Raw genomic sequence first — 7104 nt, 5'->3', positions numbered from 1 at the left:
ACTATTATTTAAAAAAAACCTTCAAAATTAGTGAAGGTCTACTCATAAAGTATTAGGCATGATTACAAAATACAAAATATTTGTGCGACTTCTTCAGTTTTAAGGGCCATAATCCTACATTTTTCATGTTGTAAGTTCTTTGAAAATTCAAATATTAACCAAAACTAAGTACAGCAAAGGCTCATGTGGAAAATTCCCTCTGGATATATGCTCCTGGCACCTGTGGTGTAATAGTGGAAGCCGAGGAGGGCTGCAGTTCCAACAGAAAGCAGTGGGATGGATTCTTCCACTTTCTTTCCTTAATATGGTAAGAAAGTAATAACTTTGTATTATAAAAATCACTTTCCAAGGTATCATGTTTCAAATAAACTACCACAAAACCTACAGAAAACAGGAAGAACTCAGAAGTTCCTTGGAGAAAAAAAATTTATATGTACTAGTTTTAATGAGAAAAAAGACCTCTGTTTCTCTGCTCCTCCTTCCTTTTCATAAATTCATTTTTAACCATGCCCTGGATCTGAGATACAGAAGAAAACTTCTACACTTGTCTTTACAGTCATCATGAAATACATTTAATTCCAATGAAACAAAAAAGTTGAACTTTTAATTCTAATCAACTTTGCTCTAATTTCACCTTCCGTATTTATCCTTAGAGCTGTGACGTGATTCATAGACTCACAGTGACCTCTGGCCCTTCCCTTACACCAGGTCTGCCTTTATTCTCTCTTTGGATGGTGCAGCGTGCTCTGCAGGGGAATGAACCCGCGCCAGGCTGGTTTTCAGAAACCTCTTTCCATCCCCCTTCTTTTCATTTGGTTCTGCCACTAGATGCTGCAGATCAAAACAGCTCGAAAGTTCGAACTTGTTCATTGTCTGTCCAGTCATGGTGTGACAGACAGTGATGAAGAGGAACACGAACATTTGAAGTAGTTACAATAGTATCTGTTATGCATCAATCATAGAGGAGAGCTGAATTCTGCACAATTGATATGCGCCTATTGTGAAGGATTTTTATGTCACTTCAGACAGAAATAATCACTAGGAGCCAGGCTTTCCTGGAAAGATAGCCTCTCTGTGATGTGAATTTTCAGCATATAAGTGGGTCTGCAGTTAAGACATGGGAATTCAATTTCAAAGGACTGGTTTAATTTCTGTGGCAATAGGAAAGGAGCTAGCATTGAAATATGTGATATCACGCACTGAATCAGAGATTGTTCATTTTATATCCCTTTCTGAAGCAGTTTAAGTGTGCAGAGTGCAAAGACCAGAGACGTACACATAGGTGTTGCCAAATAAGTGTGCAGCGAGAGCAAAATATCTCACGCATTTGAAAATCAGTGAAATTCATTTGGAGAAAAATCTCTAAGTCACAAAACTGCTTGGCACACCCGCACGTTGTGTTGTCCCATCCTTGGGGCACAGACCTCTCTCCACCATTTTCTTTTGTGGACAGTTATAATTTTAAATGAATTTTAAATGTTTTATTCTAGTCATTTATGTAGCATCTCAGATTATGATGTAATTTAGCCAATGTCCTTGATAAAGTGAAATTCCAAGGTCCTTTTCTAGTAACTTTTTGTTTTATCATCTATACCACATCTAGCTCTACTATCTCTGTCTATAAATCGTCTATGTCTATCTATAGTTTGTTTCCACCGTAAAGAAATTGCACATTATCTGCACAGATAGGTTTTCTTTTTATTCCATGGGATGAATTGCCTGTACATATGATAGAATTATGTATGGGCTTGGATGTGCTGGCTACAGGCCTGGATTGGCTAACTGCCATTTACAGTTTTATTTTGTTCTCATTTGAATGTGGTGTGTGTGTGTGTGTGTGTGTGTGTGTGTGTGTGTGTGTTTTTCCATGCATGTTTGTCTCCACCGTAAAGAAATTGCACATTATCTGCACAGATAGGTTTTCTTTTTATTCCATGGGATGAATTGCCTGTACATATGATAGAATTATGTATGGGCTTGGATGTGCTGGCTACAGGCCTGGATTGGCTAACTGCCATTTACAGTTTTATTTTGTGTGTGTGTGTGTGTGTGTGTGTGTGTGTGTGTGTGTTTCCATGCATGTGGATACAAGTGTGTGTTTTGTGTTTGGAGGTTTGAGACAGATGTAGGGAGTCTTCAGCAGTGGTTTTCTCTACCTTATCCATCGAGGCAGGGTTTATCAACTGAACCCAGAGCAATTATCCATGATACAGCTAGTCTGGATGATGAGTTTGTTCCAGGGATCCCCTGCCTCCACCTCCCAAGTGCTGAAATTACAAGCCGGCCACCATACCCTCCTGGCATTGTGAATGCTGGGGATCAGACCTCCAGTCCTCATGCTTTGCTTAGCAAGTGCCTTAACCACCCAACCATCTCTCCACCCTGAGTCCATGCCAATTATAATGAATACATTTTCAAGTAATTCACCTGGAGACTAGTTTTCAGGCACATATGTCTTATATTAATGGGATAACAATGTCAAACTCTATCATAAGCCTAATTTTGCATTTTATCTTTTCCTTTTTGTGAAAATAGTTTTCATGAACAGATTAATAATGGATAGCATTAAGAGATCTTTATAATAATGTATCAAGTTTTATACAGTAAAGTACTCTGATCATCTATGCATCTGAAACAAATGCTTGTGAAGAATAATAACATGTCACCATCTCTGAATAGTCATTAGGAAAATTAATCAAGTGAAATTTGTGTCACTAGGTTCTAGGATATGAAAGAGGTACAAAATTTAACAAGTAAATATTTATCTTGATTCTTCATAGTTAACTTTTAAAGCAATTTAAGTAATTTTGGTAAAACTGTTGATCATTTATGATTTTTACTTTTTCAAGATATTTTATTCATTCATTGTTAAAGTCTCTTCTCATACCACAGAATGCTTTTTGAAAATCTTTCCAAACAGTGATATTTTATTTTATTTTATTTATTTTTATTTTTTCAGAAGAAGCATTTCATTACAGCTTTAACATACTCAATAATAAGAGTTTCCAGACCAAGGATACATCTCTTTCAAAAGTGGCTACAAAATTTTTAGGTTCGCTGTTGAATTAATACATTTATACAATACTGAATTCAGTATAAGCCCTGTAAGACATTGTTTCTTACAGAAAGACTCATTGTTTCTGCTAATAACACTGAGATGTTGGTGCATGCATCTCTCATCTGTATATTTTTATGTTATAAATAACAATGTTTTCCAACTAAGTTAACTATGGTTTGCTATGCCTACTCCTTAATAATGGAAGATGAGCAGAATATGCCTGTGAAGGGGCAGGGGGATTTTTAGAAACTGCAAAGCTACATTTTCCTGACATATTCTTCATTTGCTGTCACATGTCAGTACTGACATCAAGATCTAAACTTTAGAGGCTAGCGATGGCTCAGTGGTTAAGAGCCCTGGCTGCTTTGCAGAGGATCTGGTTCAGTTCACAGCACTCCCATGGTGGCTAACAACTGTGTGTAACTCAAATTCTTGTGGATCCAATGCCCTCTGTGGGCATTGCATGCACATGGTGAACATTTTTAAAATTTGGTGTGCATTTTAAAAATTTGAAAGTTTTAATTTTTTAAAATATGAACTTTATACCTATATTTTCTAAACCAGAATACATTTCTAGTACACATAATCTATCAGCTATTAATGGCAAAAAATAAGTTTCCATATAACAGTAGTTTATAGACAAAATATATTTACCTGCCTTCCCCAGTGAAGCCCCTGAATCCCAGATTGGTCTTTGGGGAGGTAATTCAGTTTAAATGAGATCATAAAGATGGGCCTCTCATTCAGCTCAGTATCCTCTCAAGAAGAGACCTCAGACAGCTCGACCACTCTTCCTTCAAAAAGAAGGCATGTGGGATTGGTGGCCAAAAGAAAGTCAGGAGACCTGAGGATGAAACTTACTTGGCCAATCCCTTATTTATTTATTTTTAAATAATTGATTTATTATTTATATTTTAGGTGTTTGAGTGCATTGCCTGCATGTACATATGTGTACCCATGTCATGCAATGCCTATGGAGGTCAGAAGAGGACATCAGATGCCCTGGAACTAGAGTTAAGGACAGTTGTTAGCCACTACGTGGGTGCTGAGAACCAAAGCCAGTCCTCTGCAAGAGCAGTCAGTGCTCTTAACTGCTGAGCCATCTCTCTAGCCTCCCCCCCCTTTTTTTTTTTTAACTTTTTTGACAATTTCCTATGTGATCACTGTATTTACATCAACTCCCCTCCAACACTTCTCACATTCCCTCACTCCCTCTCAGCTTTGTGATCTGGTCTTTGATTGATATTCTTATACATGCATACATACATACATACATACATACATATATACATACATACACACATGATAGAATTATGTACTGAGTCCAATTAGTGGTGCTTGTGTATATATGTGTTTATGGCTGACCACTTGGGATTGGATAGCCCATCGGTGAGCTTGTGCCTGAATGTGTGAACTGATTCTCCCTCCCTCAGTAATCATTGAATGTCTGTAATTTTTCACCTGGAGATGGGACCTTGTGAAATTCCCCTCATCCACACTGGCATGTTGGGTGGTGCTGTCGTTATGAAGGCTTTGTTCAGGCAAACATATTGTTGAGATTTTATTTAGCAGCTTCCCTGTCATGTCTAGAATTCATTCTAGCAGCAGGCATCCTGGTCCTCTGACTCTTAATCCTTCCGCCCTCTTCTTCTGCTGTGTTCCTCGAGCCTCAGGTGTATGATTTGCCTTCTAGATGTCTCAGTTGTGGCAAGACAACCAGCAGTCACTTATTCTTTGTTCTGACCAGTGCGAAGCTTTGTAATGGTCTTTATCTGTTTCAAGAAAGAAGTTTCTTTGATGAGTGGTGAGACCTACGTTTACCTGTGAGCACAAGGATAAGTATTTAGAATATAGTAAGATGCTTCCTTGGTTTAGGGAGCTGATGGTGGTAGAATCTCCTCTAGGGGCTCTGGGCAGCTGTTTCCGCCTGGTTTCTAGAGTCTGGCTGTATTTACAGTTCCAGGCATGGATTTCCTCCTATTGAGAGGGCTTTAGACAGCCATTGGTTACTCCCAAGACAAAAGTGCCACTATTGCACCAATAATGATAATTTTCTGGGACAGTCATGGTTTAGTTGTAGTCGTCACAGTTGGATAGAATCATTGATTGGTTTTCTCTGTTGGTAGCTTACATAGAAACTTCCAGTACTATGAGAGCTAGTTTTCAGGGAGGAGTCTTCCCGGTCAGTTCCAAGCTCTAGTTCTCAAAGTATGTGTCCAAAATGTGTCCTCAATGGTAGAGTCTTATCTTCAAGTTCTTGTGTTCAACCAAAAGCTATGGAAATAGCTTACATTGTTTTAGGAGTCTCTTATACTCCCCTCTCCAGTAAGTCCAAGGGATTTTTTTCCTTGCTTGTCACTGGGGTATTTGTTAGATAGCCTTTCATTATGTGTATACACACACACACAGCCATGCAAATAAATAGAACTTCACACACACACACACACACACACACACACACACACACACACAAAATACTTCTTTAAAGTCAACTTATAAAATAATATATTTCCCTATGTCTTTTTCAGATGTACTTAGTATTATTTATCTCTCCTTGACTTTGAACTCATGAGCCTCTAGAACTATAGGAAATAATTTTTTCTCTTTTTAAAGTCACACAGTCTGTGGTATTTTGGAAGCTAGAGCTAAAAGGTTTGTTTCACTTGGTTCCTAGCAACAGAAACTGCCCTTGATCAGTTTAAGGAAAGAAGAAAGGGGACACGTTGAAAGGATTCCAGAAAGCTCACAGATTTAAAGGGGCAATCGAATGACCAGAGCCTGTAAAGGATGTACATGCATTTTTTTTAGTGTCCCTGCAACTGAAGCAAGTTCATTGTCTCCCTAGGCATTTCTGTTAGCTGTCTCAACCCTGTTGCTTTCTGTTCTTACTAGTTTCCAGTCTCATGTGTCTTTGGCTATGATGCATATTCCCACCAGAACTTAATTGGTGAAAGTTTATTATATTTAGTTCAGGATTAAAAAGAAACAGTTTTATAAGGAATGTTAGTCAAATTTTCATTTTTTCTTAGTAAAGGATACACAATAAGAATCTTTGACTTTCATTCGTGATACAGTGCGGGTACCACAACTGAAAAGGAGGGAAATAGCAGATTAAATAGTAGAACTCAGATCCCGAGCTTGTGCAGCAAGTGCTCTTACCCCTGAGCTGTCTCCCCAGCCCTGAATGTTATTGAAATGCAGAGAGGATATATGAAACAGAGCCACTCCTATTATAACAACTAGGAAGCAGAAAGAGGAACAGGAAGGGGCTTTGGACAAGGTTCCTCCTTTAGCACACACACCCAGTGATCCACTTTTCCAGTCATCACTACCTTCATCAGTTCAGCTGGAGAAAGCATTCATGATCTAGTAACTTGGCCAAAGACGTTCTTTGAGTTCAGTTTCTGAGTCCAAATGGAATCTGGCCCTTTCAGGGTGGTATGCATGTACATGCCCTACCTCTGAACACTGCTTGCATTGGGGCACAACCATTCAATACAGGAATGCTTGTTAGATAATTCTTCATATCCTAATCCTAACGCACACATGTATGTACCATGACGCATCATACACATATATATTTAGTACTTTATATCTGTGTTTATGAATAGTATTAGGATAAAATTTCCTTTATTACGTTGTCTTTGTTAGGGATTCTATAAAAACTTTGATTTCCTTATAAAATATGTGAGAATTATCTCATATCCTGTTATCTTGAAATACTTGTATGCATTTGGAAATATGTTAAGTGTATTATAAAATTCCCTTGTGATACTTTAGTTTTGCCTGAAGGATTATTATTAAATGTGGATTGGTTGCTTACAGGACAACCTGACTTTTCTTTCTTCATAGGTTTGCTTTAGAAAATTGCATTTTCCAGAGATTTATCTTCTCTAAGTTTTGTAACTTTTGCCATGCTATAATTTTTATATTGTTATAATTCCTTAATGTTTGTCGATCTGTGGTTTTTCATACTATATCTATTTCTGGCTTTGGCTATCTGGACATATTTTTCCTGGATTTACTTCCCTATCATCTATCTATCT

Source organism: Nannospalax galili, unplaced genomic scaffold (assembly GCF_000622305.1).
Source record: "Nannospalax galili isolate Female #2095 unplaced genomic scaffold, S.galili_v1.0 scaffold487, whole genome shotgun sequence".
NCBI classification, from domain to species: domain Eukaryota; kingdom Metazoa; phylum Chordata; class Mammalia; order Rodentia; family Spalacidae; genus Nannospalax; species Nannospalax galili.
This window is presented reverse-complemented; position numbering follows the sequence as displayed.